Source organism: Myotis myotis, unplaced genomic scaffold, assembly GCF_014108235.1.
Source record: "Myotis myotis isolate mMyoMyo1 unplaced genomic scaffold, mMyoMyo1.p scaffold_m19_p_10, whole genome shotgun sequence".
Taxonomy (NCBI): Eukaryota; Metazoa; Chordata; class Mammalia; order Chiroptera; family Vespertilionidae; genus Myotis; species Myotis myotis.
In genome coordinates this window covers 25,130,201-25,149,879 of record NW_023416314.1, presented here as the reverse complement: position 1 = coordinate 25,149,879, position 19,679 = coordinate 25,130,201, and the positions used below count along the sequence as shown (strand labels likewise).

Here is a 19,679-nt window from a genome sequence, read left to right as displayed (position 1 = left end):
GGCTCTCTCGCAGCCTGGCTTTGTGATGTGCAGTTGAGGCATGAGTGTCGAGAGACTCTTAGTGAGGTGCTCCCATTGAGTCTAGCAGATTAGAGAGAGAGTTCTGTAACAGTATGGCCAGCTGATGTTGGTAAGGTAGAATGAGATTACAAAACTGGCACCCATCAGTGTTTTTGAGAGAGCCCAACTGTTTCCTGGCTCTCTGGCAGATCATTTAAAATTAGTAAGTGGGTTTCCTTGGCATATGTCTAGGCACTTTTCAAAATTGTGTTTTTGTTATGGGTCCCAGTGTGAGTGATTCTACACAAGAGCCCCTTAAGAACAGGTTCTCCTTTCCTTTCAGGTCTATTATTTCCTAAACGTAATCCTCTTTGGTTTTCAAAGCCAGGCATTTTAGGGGCACCTATCTCCTGTGCAAGATCTAAGGGTTGGGGTGCCTGATCTAGAGCACAAGCCCTTTGTTCCTGAGGGAAAAGTTTCATATTTTTGTGATCCCTCCAAATTGTGGATCTGTACACTTGAGGTGTTTGGGAGTTTTGTTTTTTGTTTGTTTGTTTTTGGTGTGACTGCGTCTCTACCTCTCCTACCCATCTAAGATGCTACCCTTTATCTTTTATTGTGGAGTCACTGTTCATCCAGTTTTCAGATAAATTATTCCACATATAATTGTAGATTTGTTGTATCTGTGGGAGGAGGCGAGTTCAGGATCTTCCTATACTGCTTTCAATATCTTAAACCACTCTCCTTGAAATTGCCATTTTAATAGCAAGGACTATGCTGATAAACTCAAACAAGTAACCTGTTATTAAAAAAATTTGTTCTTTTCACATAAATATGAAATATTCCCTAAATTATTAATAAGATACAGCATCATTGCACATTTTAGGAAGGCTAGCCAGGGATAGTGCACAGTCTATGACTTCCACAGGTACCTACCCAAGGAATGCAATTAGTTTCCATGGCCTTGGTCAAGCAATTGAGCCAGCCTGCCACATAGCCCCTGATAAAATATAAGCCAATGTCATATGGATATCTGGTCAGAATTACCTGAATAATTTTTAAACCTCTGTGTTTCTGTAAGAATGGGCTGAGTCTATTACATTGAAAGTTGAGTAAAGTTAAAAAGAAAAAAAGACACCAATAAACTGCATTTAGTTCTGCACACCAATTGTGTAAGTACAAGGTGAAAAGTTCAGAGCTAAGCACAAAAACATAGAAAAAAAAATCTAGGGTATTTAGATGGTAAAAGTTGTTAATCCATCAATCCTATGATGTAATTGACCAGATTCAAATATAGAAGCAAGCCAGTTGGAAACAGAGGCATGGAATTTAAGTAACTTGTCTCAAATCACAAGTACATTACTATGGCTGAAAATAGAGCCATATCTGACTCCAAATCTCTGGGTTATTTCTTTTCCTGAATACATTTATTCACTCTAATGAGGGAATTCAAAACCATGAGACAAGAGAAATAAATTATTGGAAGAACTATAGATGCTTCCCCTTGGGATTAGAAGACATGGAGAATAGTGAAGACAAGGAAAAGTCATGATTCTATGATTCAAATATCTGATGATCCATTAATGACACAGAAGATAATAAAAGAGGAACAAATTGGTAGAATTTAAGAATAGTAAGCCATCTACTGAGCCAGAAAATTTTAAAGAAATAAGTGGGCTACCTGTGAGGTAAGAGTTTCATGACAAGAACGGTGCTTAGGTAGAGATTAAATACTTGCCAACAGAATTATTAAAAAGGGAGTTTGAATATTGTGAAATGACCATGGTATAGGATATTAAAGTCTAACTCTCAGAGTTTTTATAAGTGTATAATACTCTAGAAGCATACATATAATATAGGAATATCCCTAGACTAACCTGTCATGACTTTTATCTTTGCTCCTTCCCTTAATTCAAGTTAACCACAGAATGGCTACCCAGAAACAGAGGAAAGAAAGAAACAAGGAAAGAATCACTTCAGCGATGCGTCTTCAATTTCACTATTACATGACACCATTGTCTATGATACTTGGTTTCCTAAGAGATGCTCAGTGACATGATTTAGGCAAGTGCATTATATTACTCATCTCAATACCTGCTCTATGTCCTACTTCCCCTGAGGATCAAATAGCAGCTTATCATTGGTCTAATAATACTCTGCCCTGAGGTCTCTTACCTCTGCTTCCCTCCATTACTGATTGGCTGCATGACCCTGATCAAGTTACAACTGTCTCATGGGTGTGCTGAGCAGTGCTAGTCGTCTTTCAATCTAATTTACTGTAGGAATAAAGTAACTCAGGAATGATCTATAGAGCGGTGGCAATGCCCAGGAGACTTGGTGAACTCTAGAGCAAGGTGTTTGCAGCAAAAGAGATATCCAGCTCAGGAATTTAACATCCAACTCAGAAAATAAAAATGTAAATATTTATTTTATTGTATATAAATTAGGGAATCTAGATATGCATTGCAGGGAGCTAAATGTCCAAAAATATCCATATAAGGTATTTTCACGGTCTTGTATCATGGAAGTATTTCATGTAGACACAGTAATGTAAATGGAATCCTGGAGTTCTGATGGGGATACTGTCCAGAGTGGGATAAGGTTATATAATAATAGTTCTATACCAGGCACTATCATAGCCTATTTGCATGTATTTTTACCAATATTCCTCATTATGACCATAGAAGGTATGTACAATTACCTCCACTGTACATAAGGGGAAATTTTTATCAGTGATAAATAATGATTTGCTCTAGTTCAGCTCTTTTTAATAATGCTTTTTTGAGGATATGACTTAACTTCACTTAATATGAAATTGTTAATATGATATGATGGTAATGCATATCTTTTATTGCATGTTATCGTGATAATGCTGGTAAGGCATTGTAACACAGCAAAATACCATGACAACATAACCTGCAATAACACAAATTTGGATAAAGTGTGATTTGCAATTGACCATCATGCTCTTTCTTTCACCTAAACTAAGCTCTCAAAAGGATGCAGACTAAGGTTCTTCTAACTGATGGGAATGGGGTTGGTGTAAAGGAATTTCATGGGAAGGGATAGTAACAAAACAAGAGGAGGGGAAATCAGGCTGAGAATCAGGTACCCCATGTCTAAAGCAAGGAGGGACATTGTGGGTCCCTGTTTCACCAGTAATCTCTTAGTTTAGTTTCCCCAGAAAGAGCCAGAAAAATGTATCAACGAATCAGAAAGTTCCTGAAAGTCCCAGACTCAGAATTATCCCTGTCGTTATTTAAGCTACAGCTAAAAAACATCACCAGACTACACTAAACAGCGCCTGGAACTGGGGCATATTTGGACCACTGCAGCTACCCTAGATTTCCCAGTCACCACCTGTGCAGGTTTACTACAGTTATTTCACTAACCCCCTTATAGTCAATCCTTCATTTTATTTAATTGATATTTGGGGACAAAAATCTATCAAATAATGACTTTTTTAAAAATAATAACCACTATCATATACTGAGATCCTCTGTAGCTATCACTGTCTTAATCCTTATTCTTGTATTAGCTCATTTAATAATACTAATCCTGTGCCATTGGTACCATTAACATGTACCATTTATAGATAATAAAATTAAGACTTAGGGAGGTTAAGCTAAAGCCAATCCAGAATGTAACATAGCCTTTCAATTATCTAGTAATATAACAAACCACTCCACAGCTTAATAGCTGAAAAACATCAGCTGATTTCTTTGTTCACAATTATTGGTTGGAGATTTGTCTGGACACGGTTGGAGCAACATCATAATGTTGGAGGCCTCTGTTGGGGGTGATTAAGTAGTTGGAGGTGGATTGGATAGCCTGAATGAAGCATATGTCTGATGTTTGAATTCTGGCTATTATCTGGGTCCTCTGGCATTTCCCCACAAGGCTAGTGTGAGCTTCTCTGCATGGTGATATAACGCTTGCTAGAGAAAAGATTCTGAAAGATAAGTCCACTGGGAACATACTTATTAAGCCTCTGCTTGCGTCATGTTTGTTAGCATCTAATTGACCACAAGTCACTGTCTCTGCAGGAGAGAACTAAACAAAGTCTAGTAGGAAAGAAAAAGGATACAGCTATTTAGGGGCTAGGAGACCCCTCAGGAGAAACAAGTATACCAGACTTGTGAGTACAGGTATATTACAGGTATGTGTCAGGTAAGATTAAAAAGAAAAATAATTCATAGAACTATAGGACTTCAAATAGAATCTGTATAACTAGTCTAGCCCTTCATTTTACACATAAATAAGTTGTGGCCATAATAGGAAAAGGAGCCCATCTAAAGATACAGAGCTAATTATTGGCAAACACTAGACTCAGAATGCATATCACACCAAAATCCAAAGCAGAAGCTTTAATAGAGACGTTGCAGCACGTGGTCACATTGTAGAATGTAAGAGTGCATGGGCTGGATGAGGTGCAAGAGGACTGAAAAGTTCAAATGGTGAAGAGTCTAAAAGTCCAGTCCTGAGAAGTTCAAGTAGCCCGCTTGAGAACCCATTAGACTTGTTATGCCCCCTTGCCTGCTGCGACCAGGGCGCAAAGACATCGCCCTCTTCCATGTCACTGGCCCGTGTGATTATTTGGAGTGCTTGCATTCTGCTCTTTGTCTACAGATCTTTGAGCCTCTAGATAGCAAAAGGCTGCCCATGTTCAAACAGAGCAAAGAAAAATTAAGTTTGTAATAAAGACTTTTGGGTTATAAAAATGATGATATACATATAGCGCCTTAAAATCACTAGGGGACCGATATGTCTAGAGTATTTGTTATGTAGCAAATTTTGAACTATTTGTACTATTTCATAGAGCTTTTATTTAATCATCTTAAAACTATAAGAGGGATGCGTTTTTAATCCTTTCTTTTCCACAAGGAAAACTAAGTGTGAAATGGCTAAATGACTTGCCTAGTGTCACATCTAGCATTTAAAATTTGACCATTATCCTTGTGCTACTCTTTTTTTTTTAATGTAATGAAAGCATAATCACATGGAAAGCTAGGATAGTGTGTTTAAAACCCACGGGGTTTGAATGCAGGGTCAGACAGTTATCTCTAAGTTGGTCTTGAGGAAACAGAGATAACCTTTCTGAATCTGGGTACTTTCCCTTGCAGAATGGGGGACTAGACAAGAGTCTATCTAACATGCAGTTCACCTCCAAAAAACGCTTCCAGCTTTCCTTGGCAATTGAAAAAGCAATGCTATTCAATGCAGTGCCATCTGGTGTTCATTAATGAGATTACCGGATGGTTCTGGCTAAATTAAAAAAAAAAAAATCAGTTAACTCCATAATACATAATAAATATAAGCTATTTACCAAAAAATTTAGCTCATTGTGAATTTCATGTATTTCCTTGTATAATTTCTATAAAGTAGGTGTTAAAATATCAAGAGCATTACGCCAACTGAATGGCTGTGCAATGTTGCATTCAGGAGTAGACACTACCTTCATAAACAAATGGGGTTGATTCTACCTGAACACTTCATATTCAAAACAAATCAGTAATAGGTCCCATCACATTTCTATGTAATTAGTGTTAAGTACATTTTAATCCCATGTAGCTCCATGTATTTGAACAGTAACCAGCACTATTATATTTGAACTGTGTAATTACACACCAACTCTCTCAGTGGCAGGAAATGTATAATTATGAAGTTCTCTACAATATCAGAAAAAAACAACAACTTTGTGGTGCTGAGGGAAATGACAATGGGATTATGCTGCCTGTGATTCCACATCTCTTAGCTCAGTGCCCACCTATCTTTCTAAATAGTGTAATTAGGCATGGGGTTGGGTTGGAAGACAAACCATATCTAATATATTAACAGCAACTCATTCATAAATAGTTAAAAAACATTCCACCAAGTTCATGCTAGCCGTTTTCCTTGCACATAATACAAGTAATTTGCCACTCACATGGAATAACACTATTCTATTTTCCCCCTTTTAATAAAAGATTATAAAAACATTTCCCCAAGTCACTCAAAATGCATTCTGCTATTAGTATTATACAGGTTTTCTAGATTCAAGAAATACAGTGGCACAGGGGAGTTAAAGTGAATGAGGTATGCTCAATAAATAGGAATGCAAACGGAATATGAGCTAAAGGTTACACTTTTTGTTTGCTCGCTCAGTAGATGGAAAGTTTGACAATGACATTAATAAAGACATAGCTAAATATAGTTTTTTAAATTCTGAAGCACTTAAATATGAAGTTCCATTTAAATTTGTTTAAAAATTAACTGAATATCTATAGAAATTTAGAGAACAGTCTTTGTAACAAGTCACAAAAAACCTTAGTGGAATAGAAGCTTCACATGAGCCAATGAGATGATGAGCTTAAGAAAACCATCTTGGGTAATTTGTGAGTATAATGTCTAAACCTCAGCAAATAGCAATCCCATAATGCTTTGGTTAGAAGAATGAATATTCTAGAAAAGATAGGGGAAATGAGATTCCTTAAAAAGCAGCTAGAATAACTCATTGTTTTTGTTTGTTTGTTTGTTTGTTTGTTTTGCTTGGGCTTAGAGGGAACTCATATAACAAACAAAAGGTTTCAGATAATTAAAAGTAACGTATAAAGGCAAAAGAATGCAATATAGAAGACTGGGAAAGCAAAAACTATTTGAGATTAGATGGAGAAGGGCATCTTTTCTGAGAAAGTAAGAATTGAACTGAAAGCTAAAGCATGAGTAAGAGGCAGATTTGCAGGAGTCTCACAGAATAATTTTCAGGCAGAGGCAAACCCAAGTGCAAAGTCCAAGGGGCCACATAATGAAAGAAAACCAAAGAATGTGAAGCAAAATGAAAAAGAAGATCGTTAGCAGTGACCACTTTAATACTGGGTGTGGAAACCAGATAAACATTTTGGGTTAAAAAAATGCTAGCATTGTTTGGGAACTAAATTGGGAAAGGCTGAATGAATTAGAATATCCAAACTTTGTCTCTTACTATAGGCTTTATTTTAAAGTTTATTTTGTCAAATATAGGTATAGCTACCCCAGCTTTTTGTTCATTTCCATTTGCATGAAATGCCTTTTCCATTGCTTTAATTTTAGTCTGTGCGTAGCTTTTGTTCTGGGTTGAGTCTGTTATAGACAGCATTTATATGGGTCTAGTTTTCTTATCCATTCAGCTACCCTATGTCCTTTGATTGGGCATTTTAGCCATTTACATTTAAAGTAAATCTTGATAAGTATGTATTTATTGACATTTTATTCTTTTAACTACGTTCCTCTCTTTTTGTTTGTTTGTTTGTTTGTTTGTTGTTTTTTATCTTCTTTCTCTTCAAAAAAGATCCTTTAACATTTCTTGTGGTACTGGTTTGGTGGAAATGAACTCCTTCAGTTTTTCTTTTCTGGGAAGCTCTTTACTTCTCCTTCAATTTTAAATTAATGCCTTGCTGGGAAAAGTAAGTCTTAGTTATACATCATTACTTTTCATCACTTTAAATATTCCATGCCAATCCTTTCTTGTGTTAAGTGTTTCTGTTGAAAAATCATCTGTCTTATGGGTATGCCTTTGTAGGTAACTACAGTCTTTCTCTTGCTGCTTTTAAGATTCTCTCTTTGTCTTTTGCCTTTGCCATTTTAATTATGATGTTTCTTGGTGTGGGCCCTTTGGGTTATGGGGGCACTCCTGTTGTAATTGAGTCTTGATTGCTATTGGCCTGTTCATGCCTGGTATCAAGTCTCCAGCTGACTGACTATGGGGATCAACCCTGACCAGAGCATATGAGCTGCTGTGCATGTGCAGACTGCATGAAGCGAAATTCACTGGAGCAAAGTTTGGTGCCTGCTGACATCTGTCTTAGGATTTACCATTTATGAAGCTTATTGGATCCTGCTCTGATATTGTTTGAAGCTCACCACTGAGTCTGCTGGTTTGGGGACCTCTCAGAAGGGACTTTGGTGGAGGCCAATGTCAGACACTGCCTATGACTTGCCTCAGGAAACCTGTTTGGAGCTGCAAAGTGATCCACAGTCTATGGCTGCCTCTGTCAGGCCTGAGTGTGCTTGGGAAGGGTCAAGCTGTACACCAAGGCTGGCTTTACTAACTTGGCCCAGGGGCAGGTCAGCAAAAGTCCCAAGGCACGTTGCGATCTGTCTCCACCTGTGTCTGCCTGCTGGCTGCCTGTTAAGCTCAGTCACGGAAACATCATCTTATAGTGCTCAAGTTGCATGAAGCAGGCTTTTAGTGAAGTAAGCAGGTAGGAGCAAGTGGTACTCTCCATATCAGTACAGGTTCAAACTCAGTGTCAGAGCTGGGTTTGAGGCCATTCAGCAAATGCCCCAAGGTATACCAAGTATAGCTGCCACCCACTGGGTGCTTGAATACCTATGTGACGTGGCAGGGTCTCAGGGATTCATCAGGGTGAGGCCTGCAGAGGTAATCAGGCCCAAACACACCAAGATTTGGCTGTGTTAAGGGAGGGCTCTGCATGACCATTCATGCGAGGAAAAAATGTCCCCTGTCCTAGAGCCCCAAAATTCAGATTCCACTTGGAGCTGGATGTTAGCAGGGCAGGGAGTCAATAAGATGGGGCTCATGGAACTCCTGTGAAGGGGTGGTGTCCGTCAGCCTTGGGGGCAGGTAGAGCGAGTGGCCTCCTCCACAGAGCCACACAACTTAGTCTGTCCTGGATTCTTCCCAGACCTCAGCAGGTGGAACCAACAAGAGTTTGCATGGTGGGGCCATTGGGAGCCCAGAGATTGGGACTAGTGGATCTCAGGTTCCTGTGAAAGTAGGGGAAATAGCAGCCTCCCCAAAGCCACACAATTCAGTCACTGACACCCCCTGAGTCTGCCCAGACCTCTATACCCCTACCCAGGCAGCTGACTTCTCAGCAGGGCTCAAGCTCTGCAGGGTGGGACAATGGGGCATCCAGAGGGTAGAGCTATTGCATTCCCCAAGGCTGATGCCATATGGAAGAGAATGCCCCACTCAAAAAAGAAGGCATCTGTGGTGTGAGGAAATAACTCAGTTCAGGGATCCTGGAAACTGTCCCTTCAGCTCTCTCTCCAGAGCCAAAAAATCCCAGTTTTTCCTTAGGCAACGCTAGTCTGCTTTGTTCTCCCTCCACCTGTTTGTTGGCCCTGCAAGAGGGCACCCATGTCACTAACAGACTCCTGTCTCTCCCTGATGGACAGAATCTCTGCTGATTTTCACAGCTAGGTGTTATGTGGGCACCTCTTCCCAACTCTGTTGCTCTGCACTGTGCCACCCAGCTTGGGGTTCAGACACCACACTTTTCAGCTGCACCCATGGAAGCACGGCCAGCCATTTTCACATCCCCACCCTTTGTACCAGTGTTGATGTGGCTTCTACTGTAAATCCTTGGTTGTAAGACTTCTCTTCAGCTAGTCTTTGGTTGATTATTCATGTTGATAGCTCTATATTTTAGTTGTAAATTTAGTTTGGCCTTAGGAGAAGGTGAGTGTAACATCTACCTACTCCATTGCCATCTTAGATCCCTGCTTTCTGATTTCTGATTCAGAAGACAGAGAGAGAGAGAGAGAGAGAGAGAGAGAGAGAGAGAGAGAGAGAGAGAGAGAGAGAGAGAGAGAGAGAGAGAGAGAGAGAGAGAGAGAGAGAGAGACCCCCAAAGCACGTTTGTGGTTAGCAGATTCATGGTTTGAGGGGCAAAACAATGTTTACTCTGTTCAATAGAGAGCTGGAGAAAATCTACGCATGAATATTTTCCACCCATGATCTTAGAAGAACATAGGAGTTCAGCCCACATTGGAGTGCCCTTTTTAGAGAATAGTATTATTTCCTAGGTTTTACTAATCTGAAAGTTATTTTTTATTATGCTAAAGTGTGTATAACAAAATTTACAGAATAAAAATTTTTAAATTGGTAAAAACAGTAAAATAAAATTTACCATTTTATCCATGTTAAGTATACAATACAGTAGCATTAAGTACATTCACAATATGGTAGAACCATCTATCCATCTTCAGACTTTTTTTTTCATCTTGCAAAACTGAAGCTCCATACCCATTAAACAATAATTAAACTTCCCATGCCAGGAACTTTTAACCCTCACCATTGGAGTAGCAAATAATTAGAACACATACAGAATAATCAACCATAGAAGGCATGCTATCCTGAGGCCCAAAATAAGATCGTATTCAGGAGGGAATACAGGATATAAGTTCAGCAGAAGAGCACACACTTTATGGTTTAGAGAGACGAATTAAGATCAATTTACTCCTTGTCTTCCTTGTTGTGCACAATTGTATAGAGAAACAGGAGGATCAGCCCATAAAAGCATGTGCATCATTTTCTGGCTGTGAAGAGCCCAGTGTTTTTCTCTACCTTGCTCACTGGCCTGCTGATGGCCAGATGGCACAATCCATTACAAAAAGGCACATCTCTCTTCCAGGAAGTTGCTTGTTATTACATGAAATACATGCATTTCACTGAATTCTATAATAGAAAACTACAACTTCTCTGAAGTTCCTCTCTTAAAATAAATCCAAAGGGTAAGAGAGCATAACAGACTGGAAGAAAATAGAGGAAAAAAGATTATTATATGTATAAAATGGCACTATGTTAGAATATATATGTTATCTCCATTATTAGCCATATGGCTTTGTAAATTTTGTGTTTTCATTATGACTTTATAGGTAGTACGGTAAAAATCTTCAACCCTTCAATTTTCCCAAGACTACTTGTCTATTAGAGTTGGGGTTCAAACTGACTCCACAGCTCTTTCCATTTGCTCTGAGGTCTGGAGAAAGCTGTCTGGGGGTGGTGGAGAACTTCTAGCACATTCCTCACCTATGGAGGATCATGTCACTGGTGCATATATGACATCAATTTAAAAACGAAGGACATGCTGTTCACTGACCTAATTAGGGACAAAACTTGACGGTTTCTTCAAATGTGCTCTAAGCTCCTAATTCTATGAAATGCATGATAAGCACCATGTCAGTAATGTAAGCACATTCTAGCTTTAGATGCATAAAATGTACACAACTGAGTTGGGTTTTTCAACATATTTCATAAAATTTTTACTATTGAAAATTCAACTTGTGCAAATTAGCATATCCAACTTCAGGCAAAAATAAATCAGCATTGGCTGATTTGGGCACTGTGCATTGCATTACCGTAGCACTTGATCTACTTATTTGTCACTGTGCTAGGCAATCCAGCTCTCTTGTCAACATCCTGGGGGAAGAATGGTATGTTCCAGGATTTATGTGTATATGTGTGTTTGCAATAGAAGATAAAGGTAAGAACTGAGACAGACTTGGAGAGAAGCCTGTCTTCCCAGAGAGAATTAAGAACTATCTGATTCTTGACCATGAAATTTCCCTCCAGACAAGGAGAGCATTTAAACCTTGGAATCATACAAGGTTGCAAGAAAGTTGCCTGGATAACAGCCAATGATTTGGGGGTGAGACAATCTCTAAGACATTAAGTCAGAGCAAAAGTATTCTTTTCACGAAAGAACAGGAAAGAAAGTCAGATGGTCTGGTTTCAATACTTCGTAAGATGTTCTTTTTTTTTTTTTTTTTTGGAGGGGAAAGGTGATATAAGGAAATTTAGATTTCAGATAAAGATCTATTACTGACAGGGAATTTAAAGGTAAATCCCTTTCTAATAAAAAAAGATGAAGCATATATTATTGTAGGGTAAATGCTGAGCTAAGCATAAATAATACCTGAGGTTTTATTCCAAAGATTTTTTTTTTAAAGTAGCTATTTTATACATGTGGACACATTCTAGTAAAATTCTAGTCAAAATCCCTAGCCTTATCCATTGTAATACTTTTTAAGTAAAATGTATTGACTATTATTTGTATCTAAGTTGAGTGGAAGTAGATATGAGATGGTTTAAATAAACTCTTGAGTTGTTGATCAAAGGAAATTGTTTAATGGTGTCACACTGAATGTGTAATGTCATCTTTCACAAGGACATTTTAAGGCCAGTCCTCAATCAGAAATTCTATCATTTCACCAATGGAGAATAGTAAAATAATGTCCTATGTTTTACTAATAAAAATTATATATACTTAAAGTATATATTGTGGATAAAAAGGAACCATCAATCACTGCTAATGGGAATTAAATTGGTACAGCCACTATAGGAAGCATTATGGAGGCTCCTCAAAAAATTAAGAATAGAGTTGCCAGGTGACCCAGCAACATATCTTCTGTGTATCTACCTGAAAGATTTGAAAACATTTATTTGCAAAACTAGTATGCACCCCTATGTTCATTGCAGTGGCCAAGACATGGAAACAACTGAAGTGTCCTTAGATAGATGACTGGATAAAGATGATGTGGTAGATATATTCAATGTAATTCTACTCAGCTATAAGAAAAGATGAAATACTGCCATTTGCAACAACATGGATGGATCCTGAGAATAACATGTATGCACAATACGTCTGACAGAAAAAGTTAAGAACGATATGATTTCACTCATACGTGGGATATAAAACTGAAAGCAACAAATGAACAAACAAGAAAAACAAATAAACAAAACTCATAGACAGAGACAACAATATAGTGGTCACAGAGGGAATGAAGAAGGGGATATTAAGGGTAAAGGGAGTCAAATATATGGAGAGAGAAGAAATTTGACTTTGGGTGATGGGCACACGTTACAAGATACAGATATAGGTATCATATAACTGAAACCTATATAATTTTATTAACCAATGTCACCCTAATACATTTAATTTAAAAAAGGAGAACAAGTGTATAATCTGATGCTTTGATATCTATATACGTAGTGAAATGATTACTATATTCTAGCTAATTAACATATCTCCTTTTTTTTTTGTGATGAGAGCACCTGAAATCTACACTCTTAACAAATTTCCAGTATTCAATACAGTATTACAACAGGCTCAGATGATGGTTAGCAATTAAGGTATATACTAGTACACTTTTTTATTTTCATTTTTTTAAAAAAACTGCATCTTCTTTATTTTGTATACTTTAATTTCAGAACAAAATAAACAACAACAAAAAATCCCCCACAATACACAACATCCAAACCTGATGTCAAATATGAGAAGAGAATGCTTGAGGCCCTTGTAACCTGCTTTAGTCAGACAACAGAGTAAAAAACAAACAAACAAACAAACAAAAACACTAGACACCAGCAGAGGAAACCAGGCAGGTCAGAGCCACTCAGGCTGCTGATGGAGCCATGAAGACACTACATAGAGGTCACAGATCTACAGGTAGAAACTCCTAACCTACTTTTTCCTACAAGAGGCACCCTCATCACCCGCAAGGGGAGGGGATCCCACCAGGAACAGCAGCACTAGGTCCTTGTGCTGTCTCTTCATCTTCATCAGTGGCTAGACCTAGCTTCATCATGCAGTGGATACGGTTGGAGTGGGTCCGTGGATCCTCAAGTGAGAAGCAAGAAGAGAGCAACACACTGTAAGTTGCAACATCACAAGGTCTTTGACAGTCCTGTCCTTGTCCACCTCCACCTTTTGCCACAGTCTCCACAATTGGGGTAGTTGAGCTTTCTGGCCATCATGTAGCCCATTGGAGAGTTGTCCCAAAGTGTGTGTGTGTGTGTGTGTGTGTGTGTGTGTGTGTGTGTGTGTGTGTAGGGAGGGGCTTTAATGATGAGCTCCATGTTAGCTGCTCCATTGTTAATGCAGCTGGGTGAAGACAAGCCCATTGGAGATTGTCACCTCTCAACCTTTGTATCCAATATTTTTTCATGAGTTTGCAGAGGTTCTCAAACTTGGCCATGCTCTCTTCCATTTTCTTCTCCTCTTCATGTAGCTCCAGGCCCTCCTTGGAGTTCTTCCCATCAAACTCCTTGACCTGCTGCACACAGTACTCACCGACAGGTTCCATCACATATACTACCTCTTCCACACTTGCTCCACAAAAGTACAGTTGACAACTTGCTCTTTGCTCTCACCAGTGATAGATGGATTTTGGGTCTCCATGTGTGAGACATATTCTGAAAAATGAATAATTTCATCTCTAGACAGAGAGGTGTGATAGCACAGAAGCTCAGAAAGGCATCACCAATTAGTAGATTCCTCATGGATTCCAAGCTTTAGGTTTTTTGAAAATGCCTTAGAATTCCTTTTAATTATCCTTGTCTTCTGTCAGCTGAGAGAAGAGCTCAAGTCACTTCAACAATGTTTTTTGAAATGAGCTTCTAAATTTTGCTCTGCTGGAGCAATTCTTGGGAGGTATTCATGAGGACAACCACACCATGGATGAAATTGAGATACTTTGGTATCAACTCATCACAGCTGAACACATGGCAGGCAGAGTTTGATGTGTTTATTCTTCATCTTGGTCTCAAAGCAGTCAAAAGGAGCCCCTCAGGGGATGAATAGCAATGCCCCGAATTGCAACTGACCTTATACAGAGAAGTGCTTGACTGCTAAGTGGTCTTCCCAGTCATTGGCAAGGCTCTTATAGAACTCTCCTTGTTCTTCCTGAGTGATGTCATCAGGGTCCAAAATGGGCTTGGTCTTGTTCAGTTCTTCCTGATCAATATAGTTTTCCTTAATCTTTGTTTTCTGTTATCCTTAGCACTATCATCCTCCTCATCTGAACCCATGTCTTCAAACTTGGGTTCTCCTCATCAGCTTTATCTTCCGCATCTTTCTCCCCTTTCTCTTCCTCTGCTTCATCATTGATTTCTTTATCTCATTCCTTCTTCAAATAAAGGGTGATGGGATAACCTATAAACTGTGAGTGCTTCTGCACCAATTCTTTGACCTCCCTCCCTCTAACTACTCCTTCTGGTCATCTTTAAGGTGGAAGATTACTTTGGTACCCAGGCCATAGTCAGCTCGCACAGTGAAGGAACCCTCAGCAGAAGACTCCCAGGCATACTGCTCATCATCATTGTGCTTTGTGAACACAACCACTTTCTCCACCACCAGCTAGGCAGAACAAAAGCCAACACCAAACTCTCCGATAATGGAGATGTTTGCACCAGCCTGAAGAGCCTCTATAAATGCTTTTGTTCCAGACTTGGCAATGGTTCCCAAATGATTTATAAGATCAGCTTTGGTTATGCCAGTGTCTGTGTCCACCAAAGTGAGTGTGAATTCCTGGGGTTTGCAGATGATGTAAATTTTCAGCTCTTTACCACCGTCCAACTTGAAAGTGGCTGTCAGGCTCTCATAGTATATCTTGTCCAAGGCGTCAGAAGCATTACTAATCAATCCCAAAGAAAAATTTCCCAGTTGGAGTAAAAAGTACTGGTGATGAGAGACATGAGTTAGGCAATTTCTGCCTGGAAAATGCAAGTCTCCACCTCCTCCTCCCCATAATGCATTTCCTCAGACATCATGAAGATGAAGGATGCAAGTACTAGAGAGCAGGGTGGGTAGGGACTGTGTTCAGCTCACACACTGTGCAACCAGCATGCTCAGGGGTGACTCTGTACATTGTTTTTTTAGATATACAGTCATTGTACAGTTAATAGTCTACAATCTACACTAATAAAAAAGAAAGATGCAAATTGACCATACCTTTGTGATGCCTACCAGCCAATCAGGAGTGAGTATGCAAATCAACCCAACAAAAATGGCAGGTTAATTTGCATACATAGGCACCGAGTGGCTGGGGGGGCAGGAGTGGGACGCTTGCGTTGATGCCATGGCGATGACACAGGCGTTCCGCACCACCCAGCCACTCTGGGCCTCTGGGCAGCGTGGGAAGGAAGAAAAGCAGCTCTGGCCAGAGCAAAGGCGGTGCCGGCAGCCAGGGGAAGGAAGGCCCATTCTTGCACGAATCTTTGTGCATTGGGCCTCTAGTATAGTATAAACATAAGTTCTATATGCATTGATGCACTGGGAAAGAAAAAAATTGTGACTCACTTTATTGTGACATTTGCTTTATTGCAGTGGTATGAAACTGTACATGCAATACCTCTGAGGTATAACTACATATTAGATCTCTAGACATATTCATCCTATATGACTGTAAATTTGTCCCCTTTGAATAACATCTCCCCAATTACCCCACCTCCCTACTTTGGGAACCATTGTTTTACTTCCTGTATTTAACTTTTTTAGATTCCATTTAAGTGAGATTATGTAGTGTTTTGTTTTGTTTTCTCTTTCTGTGTCTAGCTTATTTCACTTAGCATAATGTCCTTCCCATGTTGGTGTAAATTGCAGAATCTCCTTTTTTAAGGCTGAATAATATGCCATTGTGACATATATAATCTCAAAACTTCTTTATCCATTTATCCTAAGTATCTATAGGTTTTTTCTATATCTTGGCTATTGTGTATAATGCTGTAATGAACATGGGAGTGCAGGTGTAAATTGCAGAATCTCCTTTTTTAAGGCTGAATAATATGCCATTGTGACATATATAATCTCAAAACTTCTTTATCCATTTATCCTAAGTATCTATAGGTTTTTTCTATATCTTGGCTATTGTGTATAATGCTGCAATGAACATGGGAGTGCAGATCTCTTTAAAGCACTGTTTTCATTTCCTTCAGGTATATACCCAGCAGAGGGCGTGGTGGATCATATGATAGTTCTAGTTTTCGTTTTACTCTTTTTATCACAGCTGGAGCAGAATATAAAGAAAACATAAAATAGTTTGAAGAACAGAGAGGCACAATAAGCCATACCATCTCATGAACAAGATGAAAAAAGCAAACAATTTCTGAAGCAATAATTTATAGAAGGCATTTTGCAAATCCCATTAGAGAGAAGTAAATTTCCTTCCACCACAGCACTAATAAAAGTCTAAGAAAGTGAGTAGAGAATGACCACATGGTTTTTGATATGAAAGTGTGGCATTTCAGCAAAAAACTCTATTAGGTAAATACAGTTTAGAAATATGCAAGGGACTCGGCAGAAACTGAAGGAAGAGAAAAGAATAAGGACCAGAACAGAACAGAGAAAATTCTGTAAACCACATTGGCTAACTCCTTTTATATTGAGGAAAAATTGGAAACTTATACTCTGAACTCATTAAACATTTATTGTTCATGTTATACAACCGTGTTTGCTATGACTAAATAGGAAACAATTTATAGCTTTCTTTCCATAGTTTGGACTCTTTTTGAAGATATTCTTTGGTAAGCTTCATGAAGATCCAGAGCAAAGATGAAACTTCAATTTTGAAAGATAGCAGGATCAGAAAAAGCAGAACCTAACATATCAGTTAAGATTGTTGTGATCTGAGTAGGCAAGGAATTTAAGGATTCTTCCTAAATTAATATGGCAAATAAAGGTTATATCTGCCAGAATTTAAACAATGCACCTTTGGAAATATGAAAAATATAGTGTAAGGTCCTAGCCTTTGAGGGTCTTTTATAACCCAGAAAGGAGTTGACAAATGTCATGTAAGCATTTTTCCTGATCACTTATCTATATTTCATCTGAAAGCTCACAATTTCTTTTTTCTTTAGGCCTTTCTTATCTCTCATAACCTTTCCTCTCCATGTCACTCTTCTGTTCTTCAAAAATCTTCCTTTTATATTCCTTGAAACTAATGCAGTAAGAAGCTCGAAGCACTGACATGTATGGACAAAAGACTAGCTGCCTACATTCTTATAATTCCACTTTTTTAAAAGCATGTTTCACTTATACCACACAATAAAAGACCTCCTCTGTATTCATAGAAATAATTTCAATTTCTTCTAACGTTTTTGTTGTTGTTAATCCTCACACAACGATATTTTTTTCCATTGATTTTTTTTTTCAGAGAGAGTGGAAGGGAGGGAGGGGACGAGGGAAGGAAAGAGAGAAAAAAAGAGAGAAACATCAACCTACAACCCAGATACTCGACCCTTTGGTGAGTTGGCAGATGCTTCAACCACTGAACCACATGGGTCAGGGCTTTTCTTTTTTTTAATATATTTTTTATTAAGATATTACATATGTGTCCTTGTCCCCACGTTACCCTCTACCCCCCCCCCCCCCCGCTCATGCCCTCACCCCCCTGTTGTCCGTGTCCATTGGTTAGGCCTATATGCTTGCATATAAGTCCTTTGGTTGATCTTTCCCCCTTACCCCTCCCCTCCCCTATCTTCCCTCCAAGTCCCGACAGTCCAATCAATGCCTCTCCGTCTCTGGATCAGTCCTTGTTCATCAGTTTATGTTGTTCATTATATTCCACAAATGAGTGAGATCCTGTGGTATTTATCCGCTCTCCAGTTCCATCCATGCTGTGGCAAATGGTAAGAGTTCCTTTTTCTTCTTCCTCTTCTTAAAGAATACCTTTCAGCATTTCATATAATGCTGGTTTGGTGGTGATGAACTCCTTTAGCTTTTTCTTATCCGTGAAGCTCTTTATCTGACCTTCTATTCTGAATGATAGGTTTGCTGGATAAAGTAATCTTGGTTGCAGGTTCTTGCTATTCATCACTTTGAATATTTCTTGCCAGTCTCTTCTGGACTGCATGGTTTCTGTTGAGAAATCAGCTGACAGTTGTATGGGTACTCCCTTGTAGGTAACTGACTGTCTTTCTCTTGCTGCTTTTAAGATTCTCTCTTTATCTTTTGCTCTTGGCATTTTAATTATGATGTGTCTTGGTGTGGTCCTCCTTGGATTCCTTTTGTTTGGGGTTCTCTGTGCTTCCTGGACTTGTAAGTCCATTTCTTTCACCAGGTAGGGGAAGTTTTCTGTCATTATTTCTTCAAAAAGGTTTTCAATATCTTGCCCTCTCTCTCCTTCTGGTACCCCTATAATTCTGATGTTGGTACGCTTGAAGTTGTCCCAGAGGTTCCTTACACTATCTTCATATTTTTGGAATCTCTTTTCTTTTTTCTTTTTCGGTTCGGTATTTTTTGTTTCTTTGTATTTCAAATCTTTGACTTGATTCTTGGGATCCTCTTGTCTGCTGTTGGATCTCTGTAAATTATTCTTTATTTCAGTCAGTGTATGCTTAATTTCTAGTTGGTCCTTTTTCATGTCCTCCATGGTCTCACTATACTTATTGAGGGATTCATTAAATTTATCGGCGGTTTCCATAAAATTCTTGAAAAACCTTATAAACGTGGCCTTGAACTCTATATTCAGTCGTTTGCTTTCCTCCATTTCTGCCATTTGTGACCTGTTTCTTTGTCTCCGCATTTTGGCTGCTTCCCTGTGTTGATAGAGTGGCCCTGCGCTCCAGGTGTCCTGTAGGGCCCAGTGGCTCAGCCTCCCCAGTTACCTGCGGTGGACACTCTTGGTGCACTCTTGGTGCCTTGGTTGTTGTAGGATCACTGGGAGGAATTGACCTCCAGGCCAATTGGCTGTGAGAATCAGCTGTGTCTGAAGTGGGAGAACTTCTGTGCTGAAGACACCCTTCTGGGGCAAGACTTGCTTCAGTGGGGCTTTGGTGCTCACTGAGTCTGCTCCCTGAGTGTGTCCCTTATGGATCTGAGGAGTTGCAATCTGGATGGTCCCCCTCTGACCACTGGGTACAGTGGCTCCTGGATCTAAGGAGGTGCTAATTCAGCCTCTGCCTGAGGCCACACAGCAGGAGCCACGAAGAGGCTCAGCTGCAAAGCAATGCAAGCCGCTGCGGGGCCTTGGGCCTTCTCTTGGAAGTTCTGGGTCTGCCTGGCTCGGCTGCAGTTAGGTACATTCACATGCAAAAGCCTCTGCCGCAGCCTGGGTGGGGCGGGGTCTCAGGGAGTCAAAGGGCAGAGAAAGCAGCTATGGCTGATTCTCCTAAGGAGTCGCGCGTCTCAGTGACC

The 19,679-nt window shown here is 39.4% G+C and overlaps 1 pseudogene; it reads right to left on the bottom strand.

The window, feature by feature from the left end:
- Positions 1-13,678: 13,678 nt before the first annotated feature.
- Positions 13,679-15,313, bottom strand: LOC118664151 (annotated as a pseudogene).
- Positions 15,314-19,679: the final 4,366 nt, after the last annotated feature.